General features: G+C 41.8%; 1 long non-coding RNA gene across 3 annotated transcripts in view; it reads left to right on the forward strand.

Annotated features, from left to right (window-relative positions):
- LOC122214510 overlaps positions 1–12688 on the forward strand; it is a 195007-nt gene extending 182319 nt beyond the window's left edge. Inside the window, exon 7 of one of the 3 annotated variants that reach the window (XR_006199913.1) lies at positions 12562–12684. This is a non-coding gene — a long non-coding RNA (uncharacterized LOC122214510). Of the gene's footprint in view, positions 1–12561 lie in introns of all 3 variants that reach the window. The other 2 variants (XR_006199914.1, XR_006199912.1) reach the window with 2 other exon arrangements.
- The last annotated feature ends 2573 nt before the right edge of the window (positions 12689–15261 follow it).

Here is a 15261-nt window from a genome sequence, read left to right on the forward strand (position 1 = left end):
TAAGCGTCCGACTTCAGCCAGGTCACGATCTCGCGGTCTGTGAGTTCGAGCCCCGCGTCAGGCTCTGGGCTGATGGCTCGGAGCCTGGAGCCTGTTTCCGATTCTGTGTCTCCCTGTCTCTCTGCCCCTCCCCCGTTCATGCTCTGTCTCTCTCTGTCCCAAAAATAAATAAAAAACGTTGAAAAAAAATTAAAAAAAAAAAAAAAAAGATTTCTGCAGACTCCGTCATTTGTCCCTTGCAGTGTGAATATCTTTATTTTATTGGAGAGGAAGCTGACTTTTAGAAAGGTCCGTGTTTTGCCCATTGTTACAGTTAGTGAGAAGTGAAGTCAGAATTCAAATCCCAAACCACTGATCCAGTTCTTCTGACAAAGCTTAGATGCCCAGCACTATCCAGATGTTTTTTACCCTCCTGTATGTTAGAATCATCTGAGGAGCTTATTAAAAAACACTACTTCCTGGGCTCACCCCTCTCAAGGATTCTACACCATTTGGTCTGTTCCAGGGCCAGGAATCACTATTTTTTTAAAAAAGTTCTCCAGGCGATTCTAATGTGCAGTCTTAGGGTTCTCCAGCACAGTCTCCCTAGGTAGTGATGAAACAATAGGCAGTTCGCCTCTAATCAAGAAAAGCAGTTTAACACAAAAAAATAGAAAAGAATGATGACTTCATTTTGCTCTCCCTCTATGTCATTAGAGAAAATCATGGGACTTTAAAAGTCATTGCAGAGAGATTAAGCTTTTTATTAAGAATTATGGAATGGCAGAAGTTTCTAGCTATGTCATGACCCTCTCAGGGAAGAAAGCTGCCCCCTTCCCACTGGCAGGTGACTCCTCTAACAGAAATGTGAGGTCAATCGATACCTTACCATTACCTTATTTTGACCTATCTCCTTTTGATGATGCAAAAGAATGTTAATCAGGGCTGATTATTTTTTGGTTCATCAAAAGACTTGACTCCAGTCAGCGAATCTCCATTCTTTGTTTAAAGTCTTGAAGTGCAAGAATTTGGCTATTCTATTTGTCTTTTCTGTCTCATCTGGAATGAGACATCCACGGCTTCACCTGTTTGGCTCCTTTTCATACACTGGTTTCAGAAAAGCAATGGAATTCTCTGCTGTATGCACACCAGTGTCTAATCTTGAGAGGGCTTCTCCAGACTTCAGTAGTGCTTGTTCAGGAGGTCTGCTACTGTATATTTTTTAACCACTGCTGATGCTTGATTTATTATGCCTTACCTCTGCTTCAGGAAGGGCCTCCTCAGAATTCTGGTCCTATGTTGCTTGTGTCTATTCAGAGTTTGTGTACTCTTTTTGTATAACATCCTACATTTAAATAATTGGCTTTGAGGAGGCAAGAGGCCCCCCAGGCACAACTAAGCCCAGTCTTTACAGCCAGACCAATCTGCCTTGTTGGAATTTCAGGGTTTCCACTCATGAGCTGGGAGGTCTGAGCCAAAATACTTAATCTCTTGGAACCTCAGTTTCTTCATTTGATTTGAGAATTAAATAAAATAATTTGTTAAGTGCCGACATAACATTGGTGCTCCATCTGTGTTAGTCTGTTTTCCTAGACTTGATATTCTATTTTCAAAATACTATAGTTGCATAGCTAAACCTGCCTGTGTTATCTTCACCCCTTAATAAATAGGTCTAGCTGCTCAACAATTCACTGAGAAAATTGGAATTCTATCTCTGATCTGCCCAATTCCAAAGATTGTTGCTTCTTTGGTAAGCATCTTCTGGATTTTAGGTAGGGCATCTATTTAAAGAATGGAAAGAGAGATGCTTAAACAATAATGTCCAAGTCACTGCCTGCTTTTCCCAAGCCCCAACCTTTGCATGAAACATTTGGGTAGGGTAGGGTATGAGACATACAGGGGTGTTGATGGTTTTGGTGGCATAGTTGTGTTGGAGTGGGTGTGTGTCTACAGAAGGAATGTGATTGTAATAATCAGTTCACAGAACTCCTCATAGTGTCTAAGTGGCAGAGCCCTGCATGTTGAGAAGCTCCAGAGAGTCTTTAAGTAAGAAACTTCTCACAGGAGTCAAATATCAACAAAACATCTGTGTGCCTAATCAAGGAGGTACAAGGCCACACTTAGTCAACAGGAAGATTCCCTATAGAAAGACATCACTAAAAGAGTGCCGTATGATTTATTTGCTCTAACTCAATTTCCATCTGTCTCATAAAATGGATTGTGTACACATTGCACTCCAGGCATCCAGCCAGGGCAGAAGCATACTAAGGAGCAGAAAACCTTCCCCTCCTTCGGGTTGTTGGTGACATGCTCTGCTAAGAGCCAGGCATGGCTAGGGTGGTCTACAAGGAAATGCCTTGGACCACTAACCAACATCACAGACTTTTGGGAGTTGGCTGGATCACGGGCCTTTGAATAAGGCTTCATAGCAATAATGGGGGCCAGGTGGGTTTTGAACATTGTGCTTTTTTCCAGAAATTCCTGTCACTTACATTTACAGACTCCAGATGGTAATTTTGCCAGTTCAGGCAAGATGCTATCCATAGTTGCTTATATTTCCTATATAAATGGAGAATGGGCCGAACAAATGCTTTTTTGCTATAGCATGTCAAAGCAAATCAGATGAAACAGAAACCCTTTGTTATTCTGTAAACAGAGTGCAGGAACTGCTTGTGGCCAAGAAAAAACCAATGTGATCCTATAAAACCGAATCAATAGTAAGAACCCAAAAATTCCTAGAGCCTTCTAAAAATTGAAGTATGTAGGGACTTCTTACCTTTTCTAGGTAACAGAAATCTCATTTCTTTTGTTCCTAAAGTTTCCTTGTTTATGTTATTGTAACATCATCAATAGATTTTAAGAAACTAGTTCTGTAGGTTTCTTCAGGTTTCCTCCTTTTCATTTGTTTTTGTTAGGCAAACCTAACAAGTCAGTTCCATAACATGTTTGCCATGGAGAGGGAGGAAAAGGAAGTCAATGTGAGGACACCCCCAGACAAGATTCCATGTCCTCTCCTCTGGAGCCACAGCATTCCTGTGAACACACCCTGCTCAGCTCTGTGTGACTTGGGACAGTTATAAAGCCACTCAGAGATTTAATTCCTTCTTTCATGAATGGACGTAATATACATATCTTTCAAGTTTCTCTGGAGGAAAGGCGTAAAGTTACATAAAGTCATGGTCTTACTCCTGTATGCTCAGTGGATAGGGTTTAATAAATATTTCTTATATCTGAATCTGAATGTCAAAGCCTCATGCTGGGGTGGGTGATAGAGAGAGACAGCTCTTGCTCTTTGGGGTTAGAGTATCTCCTGGTAGAGGAGATTACCTCTCCTCTGAGACAGATGACTCAGCAGCCCTCTGTGAGCCCACTGCCTGCCGGACACAGTGACTGAGTGCTGAGGAAAGCAATGAATAAAAGAACCCCCTCCCTCATGGAGCTTATGGCCTAGTTGGAGACAGGGACATTCAAATAAACAAATTACCATCCAGATGCTAAGGGAAACAACTAAATCATGCACAGGGGAGAGAGATAACACACAGAAAAAGTAAAGCCATGGGTTAATCTGGCCTGCTGCCTGTTTCTGTAAATAAAATTCATTGGAACACATCTATGTTCATTTGTTCATGTATTGTCTTCAGCCACTTTTGCCCTAAAGTGGCAGAGTTGAGTATAGCCTGTTGTGTTTTAACATGGTACATGTTCCTAAAAATTACTACCCGATGCAAGATTGTGCAATAACATCCACAGACCATATGGGGAAAATGGCATTGTGGGCAACACTCAAACAGTCAGAGACAAATATTAAAAATCAATAGGGAGCTGATAAAGATGGCATCCTGTTAAATGGTTAAGAAACATATGCCACAATAAATATGGAAGTTGACCTTGAAAAAGACGTGGCATCTGCCAGCAGGGCTTCAGCCTGTGCGCTATTCAGCCTGTGCGCTTTTCAGCAGGAGGGTCATCTGAAATCTGATGGGAAGCGGTAGCGCCCGGCAGGCAGGAGGGGGGTGGGGGACGATACGGCTCACAGCAGCCCTGGTGACCTGGAGCGGATGGTGGATGTTTGAGGTACGTGTGTGTGCGCGTGTTTTGTGTATTCCTGGGTGTCTTGTTTCAGCGGGATGCAGTTTTCCATCGTCACCTAGTGTTTCTCATGGAGGAAACTGTACTTACACAAACAAGAAATTTGTGTCATGCTCCTATTGTTCCCCAATATATTAATCACTCTGGGACAAATTCATGTTTCTGAAACAAGTGTTATTGATTGTTGTTGCAACAGAGACCATATGGCCCACAAATCCTAAAGGACATACCATTTAGCCCTTTCTGGAAAATGTTTACCGACCTCTGGCACAGAGGAAGGAGGGGTTAATGCTGAGGTATCAGGAAGGTTCCCAGAGGGTGTCATGTCATGTCTGAAGAGGAGAAGTATGACAGGGTGACACGGGAGAACAGGAACATTTTGCCATTTTTATTGTTATTCCTTCTCCCATCCTATATGTGTATTTCTTCATCCCTGCCTCCTTTCCCAGGAGTGCAGCTTTTCTGAGTTTTATACAGAGGGAACTAAGTGTGGGTCAGAAAATGCTTCTTTGATTTAAGACCACTGAAAGTCACTTTTTGCCCCCAAAATACTTCTCCCAGCCCTCATCTTGGAAAGACATGGCCTTGGTAATCCCTTCCTTGTGGTAAAGCAAATAGAGTGGCTCATCAGTGTCATTATTACTAAGTTACATAGTCCTCCCGTTTACCACCCACTGTGTGGGGTCTGACTCCTTTCCTGAGGTCTGGCCCCATCAGACCTTTGCTGCTTCATCTCCCAGAACCACATCTAACTACTCTCTATTTCCCTCTGAGAGTTATGCGTCTGATTAGAGATATACACAAGTGTTTCACAGAGATGGGCTGGTTCCCACCAGCAAGATGGTTATAATGTAATTAAATAGTTGACTTAGGGAAAAAAGAAAGATGGGTCAATCAGAAAGAGGTAGGTCATGAAGAAAAGTCATATCATGAAGAAAAGAAAAAGTCATGAAGTAAAGAAAAAGGAAAGAAGGCATCTTGGTCCTCTGTACTTGCTAGAGGAAACTTATGTGCATAAGACATCTTAACCTCATGTCAGAAAACAATCACATTACATAACTCTCCTTGGTCTGTTTTCACAATCATTAACTTTTTGATTATGATTTGCTTTCAGGGAAAATTTATGATGGCCATTCTGATGTGATTACAGTAATCCAAGTACTGCTCAAAGGAAGCAGTACATTGACCATTTGCTATTATACATCAGGCTACTGAGTGTGGTTAATGTGAATCTACCCTGAATACTAGCTCCACTCTCAGGCTCCTGAATAAATCAGTTTTCTGGGCCTTCAAAGTGGAGGACTGGGACGGGGCGCCTGGGTGGCGCAGTCGGTTAAGCGTCCGACTTCAGCCAGGTCACGATCTCGCGGTCTGTGAGTTCGAGCCCCGCGTCAGGCTCTGGGCTGATGGCTCGGAGCCTGGAGCCTGTTTCCGATTCTGTGTCTCCCTCTCTCTCTGCCCCTCCCCCGTTCATGCTCTGTCTCTCTCTGTCCCAAAAATAAAAAAAAAAAAAAAAAAAAAAAAAAAGTGGAGGACTGGGTTGGGCTCTAGCAAACACATAAAGAATGTCCATTCCCTATAAGCCTCCCCCTTGCCTACAATGCTCTTTCTTGTCACTTTTGCATCTTTGGATCAAGGCCAGTAAGTGGGACTTTTATGACTCCCTTTTCCTCCATTCTCAGCCAGTGTTGTTTTCTCTGGCCTTTGAAACTTCATAGCACTTTATTTATACAAATCTGTCTTAGAACCTTATAATATTTTATCTTGCATTACAATTATTTGTCTTGGGCCTTCTCTTTGCTTAAACTTAACACTCTGAGAAGGCAGACTCTTTTTTTTCTTTGTGTGTCCCAATGCACCCAGCACAGCAAAGTGCTGAATGAACTAGAAGCATCCTGAGAGAATTGATAAGCATGCCGATGTGTGTGTATGTGTAGGTGTTGAGAGGTTGTATGTGGAGCAAAGAGATTTTGCTGAGGGAGGATATGCCCAGTCCTAATGTCATATGGCATGGGAGGGCAAAAAACTAGTTAAACACAGAAGAAGAGTCCAGGTCCCTGGAGTAAGGGCTACTATTGTAGACACTGTTTAAACCACTTTGCAGACACCATCTCCCTTTTCATCTTAACGATCCTACGATGCAGGTGAGGTTTACTCTCCCAATTTTATAGTTGAGGAAACTGAGGCTCAGAGAGATTAAGGAACTTGCTCAACATCAAGTAGGTATTAGTGCAGCTGGCTCCATGCTCCATCTTCTTGACTGTTATGCAAGAGTGTCCTGCCCTAGCTTGACCTCCTTTTTTTCCCTTACAAAAAAGCTATAGAGAAAATGGGGCTAAGTGTCATGCCATGGAAAGGGAAGTGGACAATGGTCTGGAGGTGGGCTGGTCCTACTGAGCTACTGGTGGCTCCTTAGGTGACTGAGGGGAGAAGGTGGCTGCAACTTAGCCAGCCTTTTCTTATTTGCAACTAGGGATAAACTGTCTTTCTTATCTGACAAGATATCTTTGGAGAACATCAGATTATAGGTGTGAATGTGTTCTGAAAAAATTGTGGAAAAGGCAACATGGCATATTCCGAGTCTTTTTTTTAGAGAGGGCGATTTTAAAAAGCCATTCTTACAACATGACTTGAAGGTCATTTGAAATCAAAATGGCATAGAGGTCCCTAACTTTCACATTCAGTTGGAACTCCCTCCTCTTCTTTCTTTAAATGCCTGTAGCAGGCTGATTAATGCCCTCTGCCAAGAGGTCCACATCTTTACTCCCTGGAACATGACTTATGTGGCAAAACAGATTTTACAGATGCGATTAAGTTAATAATCTTGGCATGGGGCAATTCTCCTGGATTACCTGTAACCACCAGGCTTGTCATAAGAGGGAGACAAGAAGGTCAAAGGCAGGAGGAGGAGATGGGACAAATGGAGCAGAGGTTGGAGTGATGTACTTTGAAGATGGAGGAAAAGGCCATGAGCCAGGGAATGCAGGTGGCTGGTAGAGGCTGGAAAAGACAAGGAAGCAGATTCTCCCCATGAAGTCTCCAGAAGGAGGACAATCTTGCCAACACTTTGATTTAGGCTTCTGACCTCCAGATCTGTAAGAAAATAAATTTGTGTTGTTTTAAGCCACTAAATTTGTGGCAGTTTGTTACAGCAGTCTTAGGAAACCAATATGATTTCCTGCCTCTCTTTCTTTCCTTCCTCCTTCCCTCCTCCTACCCCTCCCTCTTCTTCCCCTCCCCCTGTTGGCTTCTCCCTTCTCCCTTTTCTCTCTCCCTCTGTCCCTTCTCCCCCTCTGTCTGGCTCTCATCCCTTTCCTCCCATCCTTTTCTCCCTACCCTTCCCATCTTCTCCCCTTTTACTCTCCCCTTTTGGGAGTAAACAAACCAAGTAGTAGTTAGAAAAAGACCTGATGATTTAATAGTGATTTCTTTCTTTTTCTTTTTCTTTTCTTTTTTTTTTTTTTTTTTTTGGTTTATGGGATTTTTAAGTTTTCTGCTGATTATTATGAGCTCTTGGTGAAGAGATTAATTCAGTTACCATGATTTGTTTCCTTGTCTTGACTTCATAAAATCACAGGAATACAATAATATAGTTATACATCCCCTGGGCTTGAAAATGCCCAGTAATTACAAGTGATTCACGAGAACAGCTTAACTTGTAAGGGATTGTATTGTGCTCCGTAGTAAGCAGTCATTTATTAGGTTTTAAAAATGCCTTTAGAAAGGATATAATGGGTTCATCAATTAAAAGTATGTTTGGAAAAAACTCTGGGGCTGTCAGTAGTAATTCTTCTTCCCCTCAACTCTCCTTTCCGAAGCGGCCAACTTGTGTGTGGCTCCGCCATGTGTGCCCTCCTTTCCTTGTGCTCCCTGGTGATGGCGGTTCCACCTGAGGAGAGCCGTGGGGGCCTTGCTCAGATGGCCAGGCCTTTCAGAGCCGATACCGTGGTTCTCTTTCTCAGCCTGGCCATCCATCATTTCATTAGAGCGAGGTTGCCAAATTGACATGTCCTGGCGAAAGCCCCCGATACCGCAGTGGAGATGTGCAGCGTCTCCTCAGGCAGCCGGGTCGCTGTCCTCGTTACTAATGCTCAGCCCTGTCGCTAACAGATGGCAGAGAGTGATCTTCCAGGGGAATTCAGCACCCTTGTGGCAACTGGCACTTCTTCCAAACACACAACTTGTAAAAGTTCTTCTCTTCCCCTGCCCTAGAATAGGCCTCTGCCTTCCTAACTCGAGTGGGAGAGGTTGCTTTCCCTTCCGCTTTTTGCAGAACGAAGTGTGCAAAGCCTGTGCCCCAAGTTTCCTTTCTTGGGAACATGCCATGGCTTTCCCTTCCCCAGACAAGGCTTACGGACGAAGTCTTTGCTCCTTCCTTCCTGGGACAGACTGAGGCTACATCACAGCTGCCCCATCGTTTCCTCTTTGCTTCTCGCCACCTCTTTGTTGCTTCTTTCTGTTCCTTTTCCTTGCTAGTACTTTCCTGGGAGGCAGCCCGCCTCTCCCCACAGCTAATCTTCCTGTCGGTGATCTGCCTCCTGTGGTTTCCTGGGGGACCTTGCTACCTGCCTGCTTCCTGGCCACATAGGCTCTTTCCAGTCTTTTCACTGCTTGCCTGCCACCCTCCCCACGGACTTCTCTGTCTCCCCTCTCACACAGATCCAACTCTTCCATCTGGAAGCACTTCACATAATGCTGCAACTGGCAAATGTTGGTTGACTTCTGTCTCTCCATTCATACCAAATATTTTCGTTTCCCTACTTTTCCTCTTACACCTTGCACCTTACATCTAGCACCCATCCCCAATATTCCACTGAAAACTGTAGTCTATCCGTCTCTGTTACCTCCCACTCAAATTCTCTGCTCTTTCCTGAGATATTCTTGGTTCATGCTATATTGGACACTGCTGATTACCACCTGCCCAGCATACACACAATTTAAAACTTGATTTTTCACCTAGTTTCTGGGCTTTCTGTCTCCAAAATCCTCCATATTCTCTCATTTCTGTTGATTTTTTCCTTCTAAATTGTTATAATTTATCTTGTATTGTCAATGACCACTACAATTGATTCTACATTTTCTATGCCAGTCTCTCTCTCACCAGGCCCCAGTACACACACTCAATGTTAGGGATTCTGGTTCCTGCATACATGATATTTATTTTTACCTTTCTAACTTTGTTCATATGTTTATCCATTCAGAAATATTTATTGAGAACTGATTTTGTGCCGGACACTGTTCTAGTGGGGATATAATGGCAAATAAGGTAGACGGATTACTGCCTTCATGGAGTCTGGAGTCTGATGTGGGAAACCAATGTTAAACAAATAAGCACACAAATAAGAGTTAAATTTGCAAATGTGGGAAGGGCTTTAGAGGAGAGGAATGTGGCATCCTGAGAGAAAAACATGGGCAGGAAGGAAGGTAGAGAGAGGAATCTCTCTAATTAGGGAGGTCAGAGGAAGTTGAAGTCTGAAGTTAACTAGATGCAGGGGGTGAGTGACGAGTTTTATGAGCTAGCAGAAACAGCATGTGTCAAGGCCCTGTGGTATAAGAGATTGAGGGACTTGGTGTAAGAAAAGGCTAGAGGTGAGCAGAGACCAGATCATGCAGGGTTTGCAGACCATAATGAGAGGTTTTAAGGAAAGTGGAGGAGGAGGACATGGTCAGACTTGGGTTTTGAAAAGACTCTGTTCATTTAGTCCACTGTAGCAGTGTCAATTCCTTTTCATTGGGCACACATTTTTGAGACATACCAGAAAAGAGAGCTGGCGGACTAGTTATTGTGAACTTTAAGTCTGTGGAGAGTTTTCAATGAAGATGCATAAGGCCCCAGGGAACCAGTCTAACAGATGTTGTCAGCAAGGCAGAAGGGGTGAGAAGTGCTTTGGTTTAGCCAAATTCCTCTGGGGACCTCTCTCAGACTCAGCTTCTGTGGCTGAGTTACATTGCCCTGATCTGATATTCAAGAATAACAGCTGGGGCTGAAAGAAGGCGGTGGTGGTAGCTGTGTGCAGGTTGCTGTGGGTAATTGGAGGTAAAAAAAGGAAAAGTGGCTCACCTAATTGCATTCTAAATTACAGCCATTGTTCAATCCCTTCCTTAAAAGTACTTGGTGCATTCAAGAAGAAAAGTCCTTTCTGGAGTAGGGAAACAATAGGGGGGGAGGGGTGTCCAGGGATGGGCTGGATGAACATATATTCACATCCCCTTACTCAAGGTGTTATGTTTGTAAGCACAATTTTGAGTGGCTTGCTCAATTATTTTCACCCTGTGTGTGCTAACGGTAATAAACTTAGAAAACTGAAACACATGAGTCTACAGTAATTGTTTTTTAGATAGTGTAATAAGTCATGATAATTGCTTGCAAAGCATTTTCCCCCTCCTTGTCTACAGGGGTAAATACATTAAAGCCACGTTCCTGTATACTCTTTTACAATCTATTAGCATAATAACGCATTGTAAAAAAGCCCTGCTGCTGTGGGAAAGTGTGTGATATTGGTCCATTAGACACCTTTGTCTTATATACAGGAAGCTAATGGCACTCTTTATGGGCATGATGTTAGCTTGGTATATGCTTGTTACCAACTAATAGGTCCAGAGCACGAGGTGCTGGTTGATAAAAGTTATCCAACACTAACAATCCACCATGATTCTAGCTTCTTGCTTGAAAATTGCCTTTAGTCCCATGCGAATGGGGAAGTCATCTTGATAAATTTAGCTGCAAGTCAAGTTATAACCAATGTTCACAGAGTGTAATCAAATTAGATCTTAAAGCCTTTAATTTCATTATTAGCATGTATTATTTCTCAAACCTTGTAATTAAATAGCATATTAGGAATAGATAATTTTTTCCCTTTTATACATTTATTAGGTACCTGGGGTTAAATTTGGAGCTTTGTTATAATATGCATCTGTGTATCCTTAAGTGAGGATGGTTTCTTTTTTATCAAAGTATAATTGAAAATATATTAGCTTCAGGTGTACAACATAGTGATCGAACATTTATTACAGGATGGCTTTAATGATACCTGAGGCATTAGAAAAGTAACTGGTTAACTAAACTAAGGGAATTTGTGGCAAATAAGATATCATTATGTTTACCCAAGCACTGTTATAATCTGAGAGCTGTATTATTATCCAAATTATACAGAGGGAAATTAGACACTCATTATTTACTTTTCTTGGACATTTTGTGAGTTTGTACAAAAATTTTCACTGCACACACGAGATTAATTCTTCCTGAGGTTTACATCTGGTTTACCATAAATCAAGAACTTCTGAAGAAATGTTCTTTTCTTATTCTCAGTTAGCAGTAAGAAATCCCCGACTTTGCAGTTATGAAACAGTGAATGTTGTGCAAAGCGGAAGGCACGTGGGGTGCACACAGAGGCAGAGCAGCGATTCAATGACTGCCAAGGGCATGGGTGGCCCCTTGTGCAGCCAAGTGGACTGGCCTGAATCTCTGAGCAAGGTCTGGTCTAGAGGCTTCCTCTCCACCCAGTTGCCTCTCTTCCAATCTCAAACAGGGCCTGTTGCCAGGATTGGCCAAATTCCCAAGAAGCAGGTAGCTCAGCGGCTCTCAGCCATGGCCCCATATCAGAATCACCCGGGAATATTTAAAAATTGCAGATGCCTAACCCCCACCTCCCCACCCCCCATTCCAATCCAACATGTGACTGGAGTTGTATTCACTGTAGTTGTTCCAAAGGGTGGATAATGGGAGTGGTAGGGGCCTGATGGCCCACTCTTGGCTGGCTGCAGAGCCAGGTGGCACGCTTCCAGTGAGCCTGGATCTACCCTGCCCTGGAAGTCACTGGTGCCTGATCACTCCTGACACAATTATAGCAGATACATCATCCCTGGCTTAAGATATTCCTCTCTAGGTATCATAGGTAGAGAATTTGCTCATCACTTTGCAAATATTTACTAAAAAGTTACTTGCCAGTTGCCAGGCACTCTTGTAGAGTCTAGGGATATAATAGTGAAGAAAACAGGCATTTTTTTCTGAAACTAGAAGGGGGGGAATAAAAAAGAGAAATAAAGTAAAATGCATACCAAATAGGAGGTTGCTTCCTAGGAAGGAAAGACACCTGAAGCTAAGATAGAGAATGGCAACTTCATGTCTTGCAAAGATTCACTCACAGAAGTAGAGCCTTGGTTGTTGGAAGAGGCTCTGGCAGGAGCCAAGCCAGTCCAAAAACTCATTCTGGACTGCCTGGGGTGGATCTTGCCTTTTCATTCACTGTAGTTACATTTTTTTCCTGTCTGTGACATGAGGACATTGATATAATTTGCTTCCCTTGGAACTGACTCTTCGCCACACCCACTTGAGTCTCCCTTAGATATTGGTGGTCTTTAGTGGTTGGGGTCACCCGTGTCTTCATCTGCTCAGGGGCAGGCTGGTTTTTAATCTCATCTACAGAGAGCAGCCCCTGAAAAAGACTCTCAGATTACAAAATATCTCCTCCTTCTTGTCATTTCTGTCTCCAGACCCCTTCATAGCTGAAGCCCCAAGAATCAGCTTCATTTTTCAAGGATCCTCTAGGGCACAGTCTGCACATGGAAGTAGAATAATGATGTTCTCAAGGACTTCCTTCCCACTCCTGCAGGGGAAGCCCTTGGTGCCAAATTATTGACACTGCCTCATTCTCTGCCACATTGAATAAATACATTTAAAATGGGATTAGTTTGTGAGTCCTTGGCTTGATTTATAATACATTTTATATTCAGATGTGCTGCTACTGTTTATCTCCACAAAATAAATATTAAAATTGTGTTTGAATCTCACATTAAATTTATATTCTTGCTATTACAATTTTATTTCTGTCAAGTGATTATCACTTTTCAGACATAAGGCAGAAGTAAAAGCACATATGCAAATAAAAGTAGTTATTATTTCTCCTTAAGATGTCTCCTTAAGGTCTTACTCTGGGCTTACTCCTTTCTCACATACAATCTATATAATGAATATTGGGATGAATATGAGCTCCTTGGTTCTCACAGTGTATCTAGGCAATTTGTTTCTGTTAATGAGGTTGTTTTTTTTTTTCCATTTCTTAAGATCCAGACAAAAGGGAACAGTGAGTCCTTTGTCATCCACTGTTGTTGGGTGTCCAGTTGGTGCCAGAGACCCACAATTGGTAATAACATGCTTTAGATTTGTATTTTCAGTTAGTGGGGATGGGAACTGCTAACATCCACACTTTTTTTTTTTTTACTAGTTGCCCTTACAGCTAGTGGCCAGGGACCACATGTATGGGATGAGTGAAGTTGGGGAACAGCTTCAGTCATGGAACAACTCTGCATCAAAACTATGATCTGATCTGGTCATCACACTATTTGAAACCATACTACAGCATCGCAGTTCAGCCTATTGGATCAATTATAATAATAATAATAATAATAATAATAATAATAATAATAATAATATAATTGGGATGATTAAACCTCATTAGTTTTGAAATCTTGGTTATAGAACTGGTGTGAGGAGAGGAATTGTGAATTACAAATTCAAGCAGTCTTCTGTCTCTAAAAGTGGACACTATTTAACTTTCGGAGAATTTAGGGATATAGCTTTGAAAATTGTGGTATTGTAACCCAAAAACCTCACTCTCCCTAAGGACTGACTTTCGAGGGTTTTTGTTGTTGTTGTTATTTAATTTTAAAGTAAGCTGTTTAATCAGAATGATACCAAAAGAGGTAATACCTGTGCCTTTTGTAAGCTATTTGATAATCTCTCATGGATAATATTATTAAGAATGTGAATTATCACAACTACCATATAGTGAATGCACAGGCACTGTGATGAGCACTTCACATATATGACTTCATACCATCCTACAGAAAACCTATGAGGTAGGTATTATTATTGTACCCATTTTACAAATGAGAACACTGAGCCACAGGGATTTTAAATAATGTCTTCAGAGTCATCTCATTGACTCAGTAGTGGAACTGAGAGATTCCAAAATGCATTTGTCTCATTCCCAAGTTGGCGTTCTTGCTCAGTATCCTTTATGCCCTATGGAGAAGATTTTTGAAAATGTGGAAGATAAAGTTGATATGCGTTTTTAGCTGTTTGATCAAGTGTGTATGAAGAACACTGAGGTAACAAGGAGTCTTAGGTTTCAGTTTTGGCTTAATCACTTATTATTTTTGTGTCCTTAAACAAGCACTTTTACAATTTGGGGTCTTAATTTCTTCATCTGAAAAACAGGACTAATGATACTTAACTCAAATCAGAAGTCAGGAAAGCATTTTGTAATTTAAGAACACTCTGTGGATGCCTCAAATTCTCTCCTTGGTTCTATCTTACTCAATATTTTCATTATCTTGAAGATAAGTAGGCCATGATTATCAAATTTGTGGATAACATAAGCCTAAGAAGGATATCTAATTTGTTGAATGAGACAATCAGGACACAAAAAGGTACTGTAGACTGAACAAATGATCAAGACATTCATGATGAAATTGAACCACTTTAAAAAGTCACATAAAGGACAATGGTATTTAGTTGATTCCAAACTAATGACTGACATTGATTGAGCAATTACCATGTGTCAAGTGCTATTTTCAGCTCTTTACACACATTATTATACAATTCTTACAACTGCTTGGAGTAGGCACTGTGCATATTCTCCCTTTACAGGTAAGGAAACTGAGTCATGAAGAGATTATTTGCCTAAAGCCATTAAGCTAGTAAAGGGAGGAGACAGCATGTTGAGCCCAGGAGATCTGGACTCTTTAATTCTACACCAAAGTGTGTTGTTGAGAGGGCTCACACAGGTTTTCGGCCATGTTAATAGAAATATTGCATCTAGGTGAGAATTAGTAAGAGTGAGAATTAGGCAACATACTCTTGGATGTTCTACAAATTTTATATGATTATATTCATACATCGAGGGTCCTTGGCAAACCAGAGAGCATGGAGAGAAGAGCTGTGAGGATGATATAATCTAAAGGAATGCTTGGGGGAGTGTGGAAATGTCATCCTTGGAGACAAGGACCTATGACAGAACAGCCATCTTTAGGTATTTGCCATAGGGAAGCTAGAATTGAACTCTTCTGTGAGTTTCAAGGAGCAGACCTGAGCATATGGAGAGATATTAGGGTAATTTCTGTTCAATGTAAGTAAGACTTGGCTGAAGATGAAATCTGCCTGCTAGTAGAATGAGCCTCTGCTAAAAGTCG

Source organism: Panthera leo, chromosome A2, assembly GCF_018350215.1.
Source record: "Panthera leo isolate Ple1 chromosome A2, P.leo_Ple1_pat1.1, whole genome shotgun sequence".
Lineage (NCBI taxonomy): Eukaryota > Metazoa > Chordata > Mammalia > Carnivora > Felidae > Panthera > Panthera leo.